At 41.6% G+C, this 20389-nt stretch overlaps 1 long non-coding RNA gene across 1 annotated transcript in view; it reads left to right on the forward strand.

Moving 5' to 3' along the window:
* The window catches only part of LOC142362239 (uncharacterized), a 63584-nt gene that overhangs the window by 8809 nt on the left and 34386 nt on the right, over positions 1-20389 (forward strand). The window contains exon 2 of the long non-coding RNA XR_012764852.1: positions 1930-1996. This is a non-coding gene — a long non-coding RNA (uncharacterized LOC142362239). The remainder of the gene's footprint in view (positions 1-1929; positions 1997-20389) is intronic.

Here is a 20389-nt window from a genome sequence, read left to right on the forward strand (position 1 = left end):
AACACAGTACTCCAGGTGTGGCCTCACCAGTGCCAAGTACAGAGGCACGATCACCTCCCTACTCCTGCTGGCCACACTATTCCTGATCCAAGCCAGGATGCCGTTGGCCTTCTTGGCCACCTGGGCACACTGCTGGCTCATGTTCAGCCGGCTGTTGACCAACACCCCGAGGTCCTTTTCCACTGGGCAGCTTTCCAGCCACTTCTCCCCAAGCCTGTAGCGTTGCGTGGGGTTGTTGTGACCCAAGTGCAGGACCCAGCCTTTGGTCTTGTTGAACCTCATACAACTGGCCTCGGCCCATCGATCCAGTCTGTCCAGATCCCTCTGCAGAGCCTTCCTACCCTCCAGCAGATCGACACTCCCGCCCAGCTTGGTGTCATCTACAAACTGACTGAGGAAGCACTCAATCCCCTCATCCAGGTCACTGATAAAGATGTTAAACAAGGATGGACCCAAAACTGAGCCCTGGGGACACCACTCGTGACCGGTCGCCAGAGGGGTTTAACTCCATTCACCACCACTCTCTCAGCTCGACCATCCAGCCAGTTCTTTATCCAGCAGAGAGTACACCCATCCAAACCATGGGCAGCTGAGAAAATGTGTCCGAGACACAACACTAAATTCAACATTAAGTTGATTTTATCATTAAATTATTTTGCAGTATGAAAGTTCAGAGTAATCTGGTCAGACTAAGTTATTTCATCTCTTACTGTTGCTGTGGGTTGTTAAATACAAAGAAAATGTATTATCAGGTACATAGGTGTTTCTCAAATACAGCTTATTATGTACCATAGTCTGACCAAATAAAAGAGGCTTTTATGGTAGTTCCATTGCCTTTAGCATACAAGGCTGATCTTCCCATTTCTATCTCAGTAGCTTGCCAGAGTAAAACGTAACGCGCTTAGAATTATGTTCAGGTGAATCAGCACTGTTCAGAGAAATTTCTGTAAAAACATACCCATAACACATGAAAGACGTGGTACCTTTTATTAATGCATTCACACAGAGAGGAATTAACATGAGTTATAACAGAACCATTTGAAAAAACCCCACAAACAACCCAAACAGTTAAATTTCAGTAGGACATTACAAGGACAAAGTTCTCTCTGGAAAAGCCGCAGGTATGTGTTATAAACGTGTGTCCTGTACATTGCACAGCTCCTTTGTGACTCTTCCTGTGGGTGAGGTAAGCGCATACATTGGTTTGCAAGGCTGGAGCCTAAGGCTGTGGTTGAACTGGAGAAGATGAAGCAGCAGATGAAGACGTTATCCTGACTTTCAAAAAAGTAGTGGCAGATGGAAAGGCGTATGAGGTCAGGGGTTAATTAAAAGATTCCAGCCCTATCTACAAGTTGATCTGTGAAGTTGAGTGGGTTCCCGCGCATTTCTGTATTCGCACCAAATAATTTTTTAACTGCTGATTACCGGAAGGTGTGGATTTTACCTGCTGCCCGCCCAAGAGACAGGCGGGCACTGCCGCCTGCGCGCCCGCCCGGGCCCGGGGGACGGCGCTGCCTTCCGGCGCCGCGCGACGCCGGGCCGGGCCTCGCGCGGAGCGCGGGCTCCCTCTGCTGGCGCTGGCGCCGCGCGGAGCCCGGCTCGTGCTGCGGCCGGCTTTGGGCAATTGCACCCCCGGCAAAAAACACCGTCAGGTAACTGTTAAAGCAGGTTTAACCTGGCCTTTGAGGTACAGCAGCAATATAAAATGAAATGCCCGGACACTCCGAAGCAAGAATAGTTTTACGGTGAAAGAGCGTCGAACAGAGAAGACTGAAGAAAATACAAGGCAGAAAGAAGTTTTAGCTTTCTGTGGTTTCAGGTACTGAAAGAGAACTCATAGCCAAACCAATACTCCATCTCTCACTTGTTTTTACCTGTCCCCAGACTCTGGGGCATAATTTATCTCAAGATCCTTTGATTTCTTTTCAGATTTCAACTGGATAAGGCCTTCAGCAACCTGATTGGAAGCTGGTCCTCGAGCTGGATGTTGAACCAGGTAACCTCTGTAAACCCTTTCAGCACACATTGTTCTGTGTTTCCATCCTAAATGTGAGAGAAACTTATGAAAAAGAGTTTGTACAATATAGTCTTTAACTCCATGATAATTTTGAAAGGCTTTTTATATTCCAAGATTCTACCTGTGTTAAGAGAGGGGCCTGGATCCATTTTCTGCGCTTTCACCCATTGCATACCAGCAGGCCTTTGCAAGAGAGGAGGTGTAGTACAAGTGCAAGAGTACAAGGCTGCAGATTAGGGAGCTCCTCAGACATTAAGGAAAATGGCTGCTTGTCCCATGTACCAATGAATAACTGTTAATAAAGCTATGGAAAATCACATTCAGCTCATTTCAAAAGGAATCCTGGACACTCTTAGACTGAGGGCGCTGGCAATAGTCTCTGAAGTGCCTGTGCAATAAGGGAAGGCTGCACAGACTATACTAAGGGAATGTTTTTAACGCCCTCTCTGTGTTGTGACCCACAGTTACCACAGAGCTGCTTTACACGACCATTTGCTGCATGGGAGAGTGGATGAATGTGAACTCTCCATCCTTCTCTAAAGTAGTGAAGAAGCAGTATGTGGGTTAAATGAAAGAGAAGTTTACAGTGCCAGAAGAAAGCAGGGAAACATATTCACGAGATGGTAGGACTGTGTTTCCACCCCTGGGGCAGTCGATTCCAGGTGTATTGGACACCCCTTCAAGTAAAAACAAACTGTGACCTGCATTCTGCTGCCAAAGGAATCGAGAAAAACACATTCGCAATGTCAATTGCAGCATACCACTTGGCTGCCATGGACTCCGGTTCATACTGGACCTCTAACATGTCTGGTACAGCATGTTACCATGTGGTGTCACTTTGTTCAGGCCACGATAGTCTACTGTTAACCTCCACCCTCCATCAGACTTTTGCACCGGCCATATAGGGCTATTAAAAGATGAGTGAGTCTTGCTAATTACTCCTTGTCTCTCCAGTTAATGAATCAACTCATGAATGGGGGCCAAGGGGTCTCAGTTTGTGCGATATTGCCGCCGGTGCACCGTCCTGGTAGCAGTTGGCACCCGCTGTTCTTCAATTTGCGGCAATCCAGCAACAAAGGGATCTTCTGAGAGGCCAGGCAGGGTAGAGAGCTGTTTGATCTTCTCTGTGTTCACAGTGGCCACACCAGATGCTCCATCAGTACCCCTTTGGGTCCTTGAAGTACCCTCTCCTGAGGTAATCTATGCCAAGAATACAAGGGGCCTCCAGGCCAGTCATGATGGGTGCCTTTCCCACTTGTCCCCTGTCAAACTCACCTCAGCCTCCAGTACAGACAATTCTTGGCATCCCCCTGTCACTCCAGAGATCCAGATGGGTTCTGTGCCTTTATACCCTGATGGTATTAGCGTACACTGTGCACCAGTGTCTACCAAAGCCTTATACTTCTGTGGGTCTGATGTGCCAGGCCACTGAATGCAGTCCAGTACAACCGGTCATCCCTTTCCTCCTCCAGGTCGAAGGCAGGGACCCTCTGTTCTTGTTCCTGGTCAGAATATTCGCTGTCTGACCCTTGCAGTGGTCCAGACACTCACCAGGATCAAGGGAGGCGATTTCAGTTCTTCTGTGTCTGGGAGATTGCTGATGGCCTTCCTGTGTCTCAGCAGCAACTACACTGACAGCCTTTTTTGGGTGGCCCTTTCTTAACAGCTGTCTTCCCTCTCAGTTCATGTACACAGGCTTCCAGCTTAAAGGTGGGTTCACCATCCCACCTCCTTATATCCTCCCCCGGTCATGCAGGAAGAACCAGTGCACCACACAGAATGCATCTGGGGCTCCCTTTTCCTCTGACTGGGCCAGGAGAGGACTGATTTCTTGGGGCATCCCTGACACCTGAGACTCTGTCCCGTAGGGATAAGGAGGTGCAGAGATTTTCGTCAAAGTTCTGGAGCCAAGAAGACACTCTCTGCACAGCTGGTGTATCCATATCCGGGAAATACATTGCTGCTAAGCTGTTAGAATATGATGCTGGGGCACCTTGAGTCACCTTCCTCTACATGGCCTGTATACACAGGACATCCTCTGGATCTTTGGAGACCTCCTTGTCATAAAGATCACTGTAGATGATTTCTAGCTCTGCTAATTCTCTCAGGTTCTGGATTCCTTCATCTGCAGTAGTCCACTTTTCTGGGGAGTTCACAAGATCTTCCTTGAGTGGGTATCTTGCCCTCAAAGTTCAGAGGAGCCGTCTCCAGAGACTGCAAGTTGCTGCCTCTTTTCCAAGTCCTGTCTCAATTCCCCGGTTTCTTGCAAGGGATCCCAGCTGTTGGGCTTCTTTCCCTTCCAGTTGCTGACTATCAGCTCCATTATCCCAGCATCAGAGCAGCCAGGCAGCAATACGCTCAACCTGGCTGGTGGCTATAATCTTTTCGCATGTCTCAAAGTTCTGGTAAGGTCAGGGACCAGGTGATTTCCTCTTCCTGTTTGAGTTCTCTGACTTCCTCCTCCAATTCCCTTGTCAAAGGACCAGCTTCTTGATCAAATCTTTGCTTTTATTCCTCCTCTCTTACTAATTGATGGTATAGATCTGTTTCTCTCCTTGTCCACTGTTTTTTGCTTTTCACTACTGGGGCAATTACTGTAGTAGTTGTTGTTTGGGTCCCTACCTCAACTCTGTTGTCCTCAGATGCAGTCTGGGTCCCTGCCTCAGCCACAGTCTTCTGAGAGTACTGAACAGTGACTCGATAGGCCCAGGCCAGACCCCAGTACAGTGCTAGAAGCTGCTGGTTTTCATTGGGGTGAACAAGGCACCCTTCTATCAGGTGGCGCATCAGTTTGCCCAGGTTGTTTGCCTGTCCACATGTAAAATCCCAGGCTATGGAAGGTGACAGCTGTCCTAGGAACCTGCCCAGATCCTTCCACACACCCTGACACCCAGGGACTGACTGTTTTAGGGCACGTTTCAGTATCGCCTCACCCAGAATCTGTTTTCTCTCACACCAGGATGAGACCACATTCCACAAAACCCATAATATGCCAGCAGTATTAACTAGTAGTATTAGACAGCTCAAGTGAGGGTGAACAAGGACCTCGGGAGCCTGCCTAATAAAACCATCCACAGAAATCCTAGGTAGGGAGAGGGAGATGTATTCCCTCATCTTCTCCACAAAATAGCTTCCGCAGTACAGTGAGGCTGTCAACACCAGGAGAAAGCACATAACTATTGTTTGTACCAACATGTTCCCAAGTTCCTTCTTTCACCCTACAAAATAGCTCCTCTAGCAAAGTAAAGCTGTCAACGCCAGGGTAAAGCACAAAGCCATTATTTGTATTAACATGGTCCAAATCTCAGCAAAATAAAGAGATAAGCAGCCCAGACAACCAATTCCGTGACCCACACAGGAGCTTGCCACTTAATAATGACTATAGCTATAGCACATTCAGTACAAAACTACCATTGTATTCGGGCCCCACGTTGGGTGCCAAGAACTGTTGTGGTTTTGCCTCAATTTGCAACAAAGAACCACACATTTGCTCTCTCACTCCTTCCCCCTCCCTGGTGGGATGGGGAGGAGAATCAGAAGGAAAAAGGCAAAAACTCATGGGTTGGGATACGAACAGTTTAACAGAATGGCAGAGGGAGAAGAGAACAACAATCAGTAATACTGATAAAAAGCATATACAACATGCAGTGTTCTCACCACCTGATGCTCAGCTTGCTCCTGAGTAGCAAAAGCCCCATCTGCAGCCAGCTCCCCACTTAAATACTGAGCATGGCATCACATGGTATCAAATGTCCCATTTGATTGGCTGTTTGGGTCAGCCCAACCAGCTGCTTGTGAAAATTAACTCTATCCCAGCTGAACCCAGGACAAACTGGCACTGAAAATGCCTTTGGCAAAACTAGCTTTGAAGTTGGTGTATGTTTTACAGGTTGTTTTGTTCAGTGATACTTGCTGAAAATGCTGAACCTACAGTGTAGTCCAAGGGATTAATGGTAGTACTGGCATGTGCCCCTAACTGAGCCGAAGGAAGTTGTGTTGACTGATATTGCCATTCTTTACAGATGCTGTTGTAACACCTGTTATGATGTACATTTACTTAAACTAATTTTAGTTATAGTAACACATCTTGTGAGTTTTCTATCCTTTTGATACTTGAATGGGCATGATAGTAGTTGTACACAGAAACAGGACAATATTCCTTCAGGTTTGTGAATCATCTGCGTCTTCAGTGTTTCAGCAGTCACCTAGATGTTGCCAGGACAACAAAATGCAGATACAGTTAAACTTTGTATGATACTTATATAGATTTCACAAACTGGAGATTTTTAGAACTCACTGCTTTTATGTGATTACTGTGGAAGTCCCACATATAAATAGCATCTATTAGATAGCTGTGCACAATTCTCTTGTATTCAACCCATTAAGGCACTGTCAGTGGACACCAGTTACCACTCTAAACTCTATGCAGGCAAATGAATGGAGTAAACAACCTGCTTTGAAAGCTTCCTCACATTAGGAACTCCTCTGTCCTTTACACCTGGCTTTGAGACACATGACAGGCAGTACTGGGATTTGAGGGGTGAGATTTCAAGACTTGTTTCTTCTGACACAAAAAACCCCCAAACTACTAATTGAGCTAGGAGGTAGTTATGAATGGTAGAGGGGTCAGCTCACATTGAGCCAAATGCAAGTTCTGGGACTCATTCTTTTCCACAGTTATCTTAATTCTGTAGCTGTAGGGGCCAATCTTCCAGTCCGTACTCTGGTTTGATAATTTTCATTGAAGTCAATGGAAATTTTGACTCACAAGGGCTTTATCATGACACACAACAGGGGTGTTTACATGCCTCTCTATATCTGTATTGATATACCTCAGCTGGCTTTGAGAGAGCAGATACATCTTTCAGGAGAAATGCAAAGTTGAGCTAGCTCAAGTCGTGTGAATAGCCAAGTGGCTGCATTAGATAGTACTGCACAGCACAGATGCACTTGAAGAATCAAAGCCATTGCTAAATAAAAATTGCTTTCTGAAACCAAAAAAGGGTCACAGCTTTAGCCGTTGGATTTGTTAGGCTTTTTCACAATTTCAATACACCGTAGGATGGATTATGCTGTTGATATGAATGCCTGGATTTTGAAGAAAAGATGTAAAAATATGAATATGATTACCCTGTTCTCAGTTCTATCTGAGTTTTAGCCTATTTGATCCTATCACAAAATGCAAAAGAAAAAGGTCTTCCATATGCTGCCTAAAAAATCCTGGGACAAGCATGCACTGTTATTAAGATACAGTGTAAATTCCATGAATCGCTTTTTTTTCCTCTCTTTGTTTTATATTAGGTGTATCTGCTTTACAAGAATAAATTATTTTAAAATAATTTCTTCTGCACATTACATTTGCCTGCTGTAATAATGACCTGGGAGAATGTTTGCAGAAATGTACTGAATCCCAGCCTGTAGCTTGCGCCTTTACAGTCATCAAGTAGGTGTTCAAATTTATGAATAATAGGTTTTATGGAAGCACGCGGGTGAACCAACACCACAGGCTTGCCTCAGTAACTTCAAAGGGAAACTTTTTTCCAGAAGAGAGAGAAAGATCATATTTGGAGCTTGAAAGGGTGCACTGCACCCTTTAGCCAAGACAAGGAGAATCAGCCAGAATCTGAGAGATCTCTTAGTCAAATTATTTAAATAGAAATACAAAGAAAATGTACTTTAAGTTGTAAGTAGCATGGATAAAGTTACTTATAGGCAAAGTAGCTTTATTATTGTTTCCAGATGTAAATTTTGAAACGCAGAAAGGTTTAGCATTTGGGTCCATTAAAAGCAGTAAAATCCAGGACTCATTCAGCCTCATAGACTCCCTCTTGGATGAGAAAGGGAAGACAGGAATGAGAACCTAGTGGAGCTGAAGACACTAGACATGGATGGAGCCGTTATGTGGAGCTTGGGTAGGATGTGTTACTTGAGAAGCAGCATCTGGAGACATACACACACTATGTTGTTCTATGGCCAAAAAGAAATAGGAAAAAAATTTTCTCTCACTCTGACTTTTTTTTCTTGCAGCATCAAAACTAACATACAGATAGCTATTTTCAAAGCATGTGAAGGGAGATACAGCTTCCCATTTCCCACTGAAATTCAGAGACTACTCCTCACCTTGTAGGCGACTCTGAGGACAATTACTGTGAATAAAGTGAAGGTGCCTACTAAAAACGTTAGATTTTTCCTCCTATTGTTTGCTTCCACTGTGTGATGGGCTTTGCCAGCTTACTGTGCTGATTCTAGGGATGAGTGTAGTCCCTAGACGATAGCTCATGTAACCCAGAGGACCACAGGACTCATGGTCTATAGTTATGGGCTCCTTCAGGGTTCAAGAACAGGGTAAGGAACCCTGAACCATGACATCAAACAGAAAGCAATCCAGTGCAGGCCCAAATACAAAATGACAGACCACCAGGCAGGCCCTAGTAAGCAGCCTGCAGCCTGTCCTTCAACAGTCATGTGCGAGCAGCAGGCAGATAGGAGTTGGAGCACACGGTGCTTACAGCTCTTCCAAAGGTGGCATAGCCCTTGCCTGTATGTTTTAGCTGCTTTCTTTTTTCTGGAGAGCCAAAAAATTTAGTGAGGGTGATTCGGTTTATTGTCAGTCTTGCACAATAGAGTTTCGAATGGAGCTCCAGCTGCGGAGCATCTTTTACTGGTGATGCTGATGAGTGTAAACTTGAGAGAACCTATCTTGACTTTACATTTCAAGCCTAGTTTGGAGGATTGGCATTTACAAAAGCAAGCATGAGCATATTTTAACTTGTAAACTGAATAAAATTGATACAAAATCTATGAGGTCACTGGGAAATAAAAATACTTAAAGACCACAGTTTTACAGAGGAATATTTTAGTACACAACTGCATAGTGAGATAGGTTTTATTTTGTGAATTCCCTCAGGACACTGACTGTTTGTATCTTTCTCACTAAGGAATATGTAGGACGCAATTCTTCTGTGACTGTATGCTCACAATTGCAGTAGGTTTCATGGAGGTGCCACATGTGGAACAGAGTGACTCAGATTATAGGATCCTTGTAAAAAACTCTCTACTGAAGTGTTCCAGCTTTTAAAGTTTGTCCCTTGTTTCTGCACATAAATTGCTGTGAAGGCGGATTTTGTCTGTAAATGGATGCAGCCAAATGTGTAGGTGATGCATATACATTACTTAACCAAAGTAAAATTTTCATGAGTAGAATTTATTTTGGCTTTTTGTTATCCTGACAGTGTTAGTGTTTAAAAATATTTAACCAAAAAGCACATACTGCACTTCACATAAAACCCTCAGGAAGTGCAATAATACATCACAGGAGAAGAGACTAAAAAATCATCAATTAATAATTTATAACATTTCAGTAGCTACAGTAATGTCTGCTACTAAATTAAAAGAACAAGCAGCTTTACAAAAAGCATAACAAAAAGATTATACCAGCAGTGGCTCTCCTGAAATCCTTCTTTCTTGGATGACCTTCAGTGTGGGATTTTCACAAAGCAAGCCAGAGCTCATGACATATCTGACTCCATGCTTTTGCTGTTTGTTTTATGCAACTATCTACAGAAATCGTTCATTTCTTAATAAAAATATGATTCTACTGTTAACAGAAATCCCACTGAAGTTGGTGAAAAGGTTCACACTGAAATTCAGTAAGACTTCACTGGTCCCTCAGTCACCCAAATATATTGGGTGTTTTCTCAAAGTAAAGCTATATTTGAGGATGCGGTTGTGGCACTTACTGGTGCAAAAGTTAGGCTCATAAAATACATGGCTATCAGGCTTCACCTTATGAAAATCTGGCCTACAATGCAAAGGGATAGGGAAACTTAAATACTTAATACTTTTATGATTATACACTTAATACTTTTCTGATTTAAAGATGAGCATGCAGAACTCATTTGTGGCTTTACTTCAGTCGACACCCTGCACTTCTGTGCATAAAGTCATCCAAGAGTCACAACTGAAAGGGGCATATTCTAGGGGGCCACAATTCCTTTGACGCGTCTTTAAAATTGCATGATAAATATAAATCACAACTTGAAGAATCTGATAAACACGATACAAAAATATATAGACTGCCGCACTCTACTAAGTACCTTCAGATGGCAATAGGCATTTCTAGAATTAAATTTTTCTAAAGTAAGCTATATTGCATTACCGCCACTTAGCTCCCTAAGCTGAAATTGAAGATTGCTGAAACTTCATGGAGATGAGGTACCTAATTCCTGAAGAAGCAGCCGAAAAAGCTATTTTCCACCATTACCTGCAACTGGTACTGCCTAAAATTCCTTCAGCGTGACCCTGATTGCCCTTGAAGTTGCCCCCAGGGTGGGTAAGAGGGCCCTCTTCTTCTGCTGGATTGCAGGAGTTTGGAATGCCTCACCCATCCAAAGCCAAACTCACACTTGCACTCAGTGGTCAAGGCCTGGTGACTCACCTTCTAGAGCAATGCAGTGCTGCTGTCCCATTTGCATCACAGTATTCCGCCAGGAAGTGAGAAGGAGGAACTCCAGGCTCTTTGGAGTCACTGGCTGTCCCTTCCCTCAGCTCCAACTGCAGTGCATGTGGAGAAGAGAGTCCTTTTGTTAAACCCAGATCACTGTGCTGCTGGGAATGCAGGAGACTGCTGTTAAAAGGAAAGCACAATGTTTGACTTTGCAGCTTACCAAGTCAGGGAGGCCAGGGCTCTTGGATCAAGAAAGCACACACCTATGCCTATTAATGCTAGCTACAGATCTAGCCTTGGAATAACTGCTTTGTCTGATGGAGGCAGAAAACTGTCAAATTAAATGGGCTGTGTATCCTTTGTTCAGGGAAGTGCAGGTACCATATAAGCAGAAGTGTTTAGTAAGGGAAATAAGAATGCTTCTGTACAATATACTTTAAAATATTCTGTTAATTCAAACACTGCTTGATTGAAGAGAACAAGTAGGCTACACAGGTGGTTGTATATAGACAGGGTTTCCTTCTAAAGAATAACATTATATTGCATGTAAATTAACTTCTTTGCTTCATATAGTTTAAAATTATTTTCCTTCCTGGGAAAACTTTGAAGAGTTTGATGATTCTGTCACTCCCTTGTCAGGGCAATATGCTGACATTTCAGAATGGTTGTGAACCTAACTATTGTTTTAACATTAGCTGTTCTCATGAATTGTTTCTAAATATATAATTCAATTTCTAAGGTGTGTCATTTCAGCTATTACTGCCTTACATTTTGAGATTAAAGCTTTGAAAGGAAAACTGATCAAACAGAAAATTAGTCATAAAATTGTCTGAATAACTCGTCTCAATACTTTTGAAGTGTTTCTCTTTTTTCATAAGATATTCAGTGCAGCTGGCTCATCTCCACCAAACAATTTCAGTTTAAAACATCTTGTATCTTGTGGCAAAAGTAGATTTCTTAACATTTTCCATTCAGCAGCATTCCTAATCCTGGAGGAGTAGGGACTCATTATTATTTCTTTCAATGTGATGATGGATAGTCAGTCTGCTTTTTTACTTTCAAAGTGTTATCTGATGGTTAGAAACATAAACATAATACAAGATCTTCAAACCCACAAATGCCTTAGTTATTTAATAGAAGAATGAAACAAAATCTATAATTATGTTTTTTTCCCAGCATTGAGACCATGCGATCACGTTATCATGATTGCGTAGGATTTACACTGGTGACATCACACAAGTATTTTATCATATGCGTCAATATTAGTTTCCAAAGAGGTTGATTTTTGGTTTTCGTTTTAACCATCCGAGGTCTGTTAGTGTCAGTCTTCTAATAGAGAATGTAAAGGAATTCACTAGGTGAAAAAAAGGCTTATAATGAGAAGAAACATGTTCAGCTTTAGGTTTGCAGAGAATGCTTCGAGCATTTTGTATTTTACAAACATCATTAAAATCCCATCTGGTGTTTGTGAAGTATTTTACTATCTCCTGCTGGGCCAGGCAGACATTGGTTTTCATGTCTGTATATTTCCAAAACATTAGGGAAAAAATGGAATGGACCTGGACCAAGTGCAGCAAAATGATAGAATACCGTATTCCCATTCTTTCGCATTCAGGAACGGAGACAAATGTCCCTCATTCCGGAAAAGATCCAGTTCCCATAATGGAACTTCTTGTGAAAAATGCAAAGGAGTAAATTTCCTTAAGTAATTCAACATTCAACGTTTTGCGCATGATAGATTTTTATGAGCAATAAATATATAATTTCTGTTTCAATTATATACTTCATTTTCAAGGGAATTAATTCAGAAATATAAAAGCCAGATGAAAACATGTTCCATTTAGATATACACATTTTTCCTTTATGCAGTTGACTTTAGTTATTAACTGAATGTGGAAAAAAAATACTAAAACAGAAATGCAAAGTCCTCCTAATTTTGTGGAGCAGCATCATACATACCGATGACCCATTTTCTCTGAAGTAAATGGGAGCAGACCCGTTTCTTCTCTTAGACCACATCTACAACTGGTATAACTTTGAATTATTTGAATTTGGTTACTGAAGCAATAAGAGAGGAGAAAAGAGAATCAGTTCAGAATGGGGAAGAGCCAGTGGGTATGCATTAGTTGTTGCTTGTGGCAGGGAGAGAAGTATCTAAAATGACATGGCAGTGATAGCATAGCTACTGGACACAACTGCATTTTAATGGCTTAACAAGTGTAAGTATTTCCAAACACATTTGTTGCACTGAAGATCCTAGAAAGCCTTTCCTGTGTTCACTGATAATTCATAGAATATGTCACATTGCCAAAACAAATTAAAAAATCTTAGATGAACAGAAGCATAAAAACAGACTGATAGCTTATTAAGATGCAGTGTCCATACCATTGGAATATCAGATAGATTTTTTGGTAGACACCTTTCTGTCTTTTACCTGATAAGTGGCTGGCACAATATCTTGCACTTTTCTGTGCATGCTTTTGATTATGTATTTGCTACTTTCTGAAAGGACAGGCTTTAGGTGGGAGTCTAATCCTTACTGCATTTTCTTCTCTATTCCCATTGTTCATACTTCATCCCTCTACACAAGATTTGCAGACGTAGGGCCCATCTTCCTGCCAGGGAAGGTGAGGAGCAGGCATACACGCATACACAGGGTTCATACAAACTTCATGTGTGAGCACCCCGAGGGACTGATTGTGTGTGCAGATAGTCAATAGGCGCATCTCCACTTCCATACAGTCTCGGCTCTTGTGAAACACGTTATCCCTCTCATTCCAAGCCCTCCATTCTCTTTGCTGGTGTCATGCCCATTCTTAGAGCTAAAGAACAAAGTCAAGAATGTAAGGTCAACAGATCATCTGATGCATATATAAAACCCGTGGAAATTAGATTGCTCTCTGCTTCTTGCTTTCTCTGACCAGTGTAAAAAACCACTTCCTTTGCTATTTGAAGTGATATTTTCAAACATTGATGTAAGTAAACATTGTTACAGCAATCTGGAATGTCATGATAATCAGCATTCTGGATAAACAGCATTTATTTCTATTTGAGGCACTTTGATGAGTCTGTATACGCAGAGTTTGATAACAGCTTTATGCATAGCAGCAAAAGTGAACTATTAACTCTCTGGGAAACAGGGCAGAGGGGTGAAGAAGCTCAGCCGAGCTAATTGCTGTTTCCTCCACAAGGCAGATGTGCAATACAGGTATTTTGTTCCACGAAGATCTGTATGTCTGATAAACTGGAACTGGAGGAGGACTTAGAGAAAGGCAAGAAGATGAGAGGGAGTAGGAATTGCTGAAGTCTGTAACAGTAAGGAGACAATTGCCTCTTCCAGCCCCTTTACCCTTTTTTAGAGGATATGGTGGTCAGTAGCGAGCTGGTGACCAGCTGTGGAGGTGTGTGGGAGGGAGGGGAGTGGTGAGGGGAGAAGGGAGGCCAACTGCAGCTCTCCAGCAGGTGGGAATGATTATGGAAAGAATGACGACCTGTACTGTACAAGTTATTGATGGTAGTTCCCAGAGGAGTTGAGTTAATAAAGCTGCAGCCAAAATAAACCACATCCCTTGCATCTTGTCTTTCTTACTGCATGTCCGGAACAACACAATGAAAGTCTACTGACTCCCCTTCCCCCCATGCCTCCCTCAACATGCTTAAGTTTTCTGCTGCTCTATTCTACGCAGCTGTGCCATGGAAGGATTTAACTTTTGTTTTCTATTATAAGTACAAAAATGTGAACATTGATTAGATTCTGATTCTACTTTTCTAAAAGGAGGTATACACTCAAAGTGAGAAAAGGAGTGGAAAGCAAATGAGAAGTATTACCTGCTTCATGTGAAAGTATGTTGGTTTTGCCTTTAGCATCTGTTCCTAAGTCTGTGCTAAGCTGTGTTTCTCTAGGCTGGACAGAAATTACTGTATTTGCGCTATACGATGAGGGGAGCTAACACCCAGCAATCAGGTGACAGTCTTTGAAGTGATTGTTCTTTTGAATAGTATGGACTTGTAGAAAAGGAGTTGTTCTGAACAAGAATAATTGTAGAATGGAACTCATCTAAGGGTTGAATTCCTAGAATCCAAATTCTGGCCTTTGAGGTGGTTCCTGTTGATCTAGAGCTATTTTTTTCTATTATGTCTTTTTGGTAAAAGTATAGATATTGTCCATTTTTTAGACAAAGTCACTGTGTAGGTATTTTCCACAATGAACAACACATGGCCACCCTGATCCTACATCACGTTTTTCCATTTGCTTTTACATTTCCAGTCTCAATTTTCACGATTTTCGTCAATGATGCTAAATGGCATTTTTCAGTACGACTTGGGTTACAAGCCCTGTCAGTATGGAAGAACATTTGAACTGGTGGGGACTGAATAACTGGTTTCAACACCATATCTGTTTTTTGATAGCTTTGGCTTGCTTGAAAATTGGTCTGTCTGCTTCCAAGTCTATCATAGGAGCCACGAGTGCCAGAGTACTGCTTTATGTAGAAATCAAACCCTGACGCTGTTGTTCTGGATATGATTCTTTGCACAATTACTTGTACAGTCCGTGTAGGACTGAAGTATCCGGCCCATTACTGAAGTATCAAAGTTCTTCCTGAGTATTTAAAAATAGAAATATTGGTCACATTATAGCTTGCCTGAACGGACATTCGTGTACCTGTTTATGTGATGGAGTGTAAGAGCACTCTGTATTTATACTGAGAACTCATAGTAAAAGGTATATTGACTATACATTTATTTCTGAAGATGGTGACATTTCTGTTCATTCTCCTGTGAGTTCTACAACCAAAGTCAGTGTTTCCCAAATGGAGGAGCTGCAGCATTCATGGGGAGGTCATCAGGCAGAAGTGGTGGTCCCACAACTAGGTGTGCTGATACAAAAGCTTGGGAGCAGCTCAGCTGGGTTGAACTATTGGTAAATAACTATTGAATAGGTGATAATATCCGAAGGCAGATTTATTAGTTTATTAGTAAAGAATCTTCTTTTAAGCCCAGGAGGCAAGGAATTGAAAATTGAAAATTTAGAATGATAGACATGGGCTGCACAACTGTTTACAAGCAAGTCAGGCATTTTGTGTGCAGAGGTTTGTTGCTATTTGGGTATCTGCTGTTATTGTAAAATCATTACATCTTCCTGGAACAATACTTCTCAGTCTTTTAAAAGCTGAGCCCACTTTCACAATGAAATCAAACTCATTGTTTTCCCATGAGCTTTTAAGGTCAATCACCTTAGCGTATGTATATTCTAGTTTATCCTTATTACATACCGTTTTTTACTGCTTACTCTCAGAAACAGTGAGGTAAGGATTCCTACTGATGTACTTTTTCCTTTGTACATGTATCAGTAGTGAAATAGTGAGCAGTACTGGCATTAGCACCTCTTGTAATCAGTGGATTTGGTGCATGCCTAAAAGTGTGAGCTGCAGACAGACCCTTCTGCACCAATTGCTTCAATTTTTGCAGGCACACCTTTCACAAGCACAAGAGTTAGAGCTTTAATTTTTAATAATGGCAGCTCAGCCTCTGTCAGGAAAGTTGCCCACCAAAGTTAGTCCATATCCCAAGGAATGTTCTCAACATATTGAGAAAAGTTATTCTATAATTATCTGCTCAAGAGCACGCAAGTGGAAAACACTTTTCACACATACAGACTAGACCTTTTATAAAGATAAAATATTTCACAGACGGCAGAGATTTTGCAGGCATGGTGATGATCTTGAGTAAAGTTAAAATGAGGGTATTTGCTTCTGTTGACTGAATTCCAATATTAATTTGGACCTAATCATGCTCAGATCTAATCATCTCGATCTCTGTTTCATAATGAGGGGTGGAAAATTTCCTTAAAAGCCCTTTTGTTACCCTGAGTTTTACTTGGTTCACAAGTATAAGAGTCTATCCCTATAATTTTTTCAGGTGTTCTCTGATGTGAAAGCCTGTAGGGAGCAAATCACTTGACTGTGGGCATTTCATGTTTTATGAAGTATGATAGTGTTACTAAAGCTTTAGATATTAAATGTTTCTGATTTGCTGAGGTACAATTTTTCCTAACAGCTGCTGATGCTCAGTATGTAGGAAGTTTAGTTAGTGGATTCAATGACTAGGGATAAGTGAGTAGGCCAGATGTGGATCCTTGCCACTCGGTCCCAACCTCCAAAATTTTAAAGAAAAACTACAAAAACACAGTGTGGATGTGTACCAATGAAGGGCCTGTTGCTGTACGTGTACAGATCTGCCCTGGCATTAATAACCACAGTAAAGATGAGCATTCATTTCATCAGTTGTTTTTAAGCAACTGGGTCAATGATATTTTTGACAATGTGAATGGTGAGCATTTAAATTGCTTTTACAAAAGCGGTTAACACATTGTACCACTAATTATGTGATTACAGGGGAGTTATTTATCAATTTACTTTTAAAGGAACTGTTTATTTTGGAATTAACATTTGAGTTTTGCTGTAGTTTGAAACAGAGCCTCTCACAGAAGGAAGCTGTTAGTAGTGGCTAGTTTATAGAGTTTGGGACCCAACAAAAATACCTCAGAATCATCCAAGGCCAGACAAGAGGTTTTATGAAAGTCTCCTAATTCCACACATGAAACACGAGTTAAGTTTCATTTAAAAATGACCAGATTTTTTATTTCTAAATATTCATCTTTCTTAAAATTTGAGTTTCAGCTCATGCAAGCATAGGTAACTGGTGACATATAGAAAAGGACCAGGCAACCTTTGCTGTATCTGCCATAGTTCACTTTCCTGCTCGTATAGCAGCCCTAATCTTTGTTTTTTAGAATAAAGACGGTCAGCTTTGCTCATGGTCTCTGGCGTGTCCTGGCTTTAAGTGGAAAGATTTTGCTAGGCACAGAGCAATGAAACAAGTTGCCTTTTTTTTAGAGCCATGTATAAGGGCTGTAATGTCTCTAGATCTCCTGGTTTGTCTGCTGGTGATGCTATGAGGAATTTTGTATGATAGGTGAAATATGAATCTTGCGTCAAAAGTGAGCAATGCACAGTGCTCAAGTGGAGCAGAATGTGGAGCAATGAAGAGTATTCGAGTGAACAGTGTGTACTAAACCCATAGCCAGAATGGCGTTAACCAACGTTGGCTGGCCTTTTTGCAAGTTAATTCGGGATTAGGTGGAATGCACTGTTCTCAAACCTTGGAACTTATGCCCCGTGTTCCTTTTGGAGGAGTCTGCATATGCAGAATAAATGCAGGGCGACATGCCCTGAGCTTTGCCTGTAGAAACAAGTTGCATTGGTTTAACTTATTTTTTTCACAGATTTCAGTTAAACACCCTGTGAGGACGTGGTTCCCTTAGTTTAAGTATTGCACAAGTTCATGGCTAACTGACCTGAATGTTTGCAGTGCTTTTTTATACAAGAAGCCTCGCAGAGTACTATAGACACTACCAGGTTGAGCCTAAAAATGAAGAACATAGAATTTATTAACATACTGTTATTTAAAGCGTGTCTTTTGAACACAGGAAGTTACAAAACATTTGTACTTTTGCAACAGTTGGGTAATTTGTCCAGTTCAAAGCCTAAGGACTAGCCCTGCTAAAGGCTGAAAATTAGGCACCATGCCCCTAGACTGGATCCCACATCCTGTGCTAAGCACTAGTATTGGCTGTGCTGAGCATGGGGAGAAAGGATGAACCAAAAACATGTGCAAGAGGCCTGTACAGGGGACTTCCTACATCGGGCCAGAAGGACATGCTAAGAATTTCAGTTTTCTGCTAAGGGAGCAAATCTAACTTACAGCTTCAAAAGGTGTGTCCTTCTAACCTTGGATGCCTGGTCTAGAATCCTTTTCATGGGAGATCCTCAAAGTTCTGTGTATTACTTTGAATACATATTTACTGATACTGCGACAGTTGTCTGCTTCCCTTAGTAGACTGACAGCTTGGGAACTAACAATGTGAGGACTTGGAAGAGCTGGGGTCAGTGCCATTGGCTTGAGGGGCAAATGTGAATGCAGGCGAGTGGACTCTGAAGGGAATATTGCAGTCTCGGTCTCTTGCAGATTACATCAGGGACTTGGCCATAACACACTGAGGCTTCAAGTTCAAGCTGTGCACTTCAGTTTCATTCTCCCAGGGTGCCACGGTGGTGATTGTGCAGACCTGCATGTTGTTCCACGTTGAGATGTGATATGATGTGGCAAGGGCACTTACTGGGATTCAGAAGTCCCATATAACCAAGGGCAGGAAATGTTCATTTCTTACTTCCCCAAAAAAGCCTTTAAATCACACCATGGCCATACTATTGAAGTTGTGACACCATCCAGAAAAGCGTTCAAATTTCACTGATCCAGAAAAGCCAAGAAGAAACCTGTTTCTGTACCTCCTATTTAGGACACATACCTCACAGTAATGATTCTTGATTTTTGTCCCTGTTCCAGCCTCAGGAGCAAACACCAGAATCCAGAATACCCCATCTAGTTGACCAGTGGTCTCTATCGCTACCATTCAGAAACATACTCTTTACTGTAAATTGCTATATCACATCTGATCTTTTCTGCACAATAGCCTCCATATCAGCCAACTGCTCCGGAAGTAGAATTTGAGACCTCTCAAATATGTCCTTAAAGTGTTGAATTTGCATTTTTCACTTCCTGGGGAAGCAATGTAAGATACTCTGCAAAAAGGGGTACTTCCACCTCTGGGTATTAAAAAAACAAACAACTTTATGGCTCACAACTGCTGCCTCTAGAAAGTCCAGTTGCACGAATATGTGTTAAATGTCTCTCTGAATGTCTGTTGCATTCAGTTACTCAGAGATTTTAAGCTAGTAGAACAGGTTTTTTTCTGGATCCTGACCATACCTAGGCTGGCAATGGCAGAGGAAGCACTGAATCAAACAGATATAGATATATATAGAGAGAGTGAATTTAAACAACTTCAAGATGAAGCAACAGCTGATAAGTCTTACTTGGATCCCGCTTTCGGTCTCAGGGCCTCAGTTCCAACTTCAGTCGTACTTTAAATGCCTTCATCCTTCCTGGATACAGCACAAAGTCCTCAGAGAACGCTAGTGCCTGTGTTCAAGTGGGCTTTTGCACGGAGCCTCCGAGGAAAAGATGATAGTCTTTAGTCTTCTTCAGACTCTGTACTAAGGCATGTGTTGTCTGTTTTTCACTTTTGAGTAAACAAAACTTAGAGGTTCATGATGGTCTGTACAGGTCTCAAATGTAACTTTTTTCTGCTTTCCCTACTTTCCGGGCTCAGATATTCCAAACAAAGGGTTTGGGGTTTGTTTGTTTGTTTTGTTTGTTTCTTCCTTCGGTATGATTTTGTTAAGGTCTCATTACGGCTTTCTCAAAGTAAGGTATGTTAGTAGATTGTAACATGTGTTTCTGTGTGTGTTAATTAGATTTTGCAAAGCTAATTAATCTTATCTTAAACACCACAAAATCCCCACTTCTTAGCACTTACTAATCTAAGATTCGTAGCGGGAATGAAATGGAAAGAAAAGGCAGTTGTTACAAAAATACACAGGGACTTTCTTCTGAAGAATGTTGACCTAGAAGCTGTGTACACACATTTCTTTTGTTAGAAGAAGTGTTCTAAAAGGTGAATACAATAGTTCTATATTTTCTAAGGGGAAATGTCAAGTGACAATTATATTACTACTATTCAAAATTATATGGATATATATTAGAATGGAAAAAGTGTTACATTTAGTAACTCGCAAATACTATTCTTGTTTTTAAAGTTTCTTGTAACTCTCTCTCTCTTTTCAAAACAGAGAACCTACAGTTAGTCTGTCAAGTACATTAAAGCATTAAACAGCTATTGTTAATTTTTTTGGTTACTATCAGATGCTATACACTAGAAAACATGAAAGTAGCTAATTTGGGGTTTAAGAGCTTACAGCTCAGATTCATTTTATAAAACCATTGCCCACAGGAGATAAATAGGT

This window comes from Opisthocomus hoazin, chromosome 8, assembly GCF_030867145.1.
Source record: "Opisthocomus hoazin isolate bOpiHoa1 chromosome 8, bOpiHoa1.hap1, whole genome shotgun sequence".
Classification (NCBI taxonomy): Eukaryota; Metazoa; Chordata; class Aves; order Opisthocomiformes; family Opisthocomidae; genus Opisthocomus; species Opisthocomus hoazin.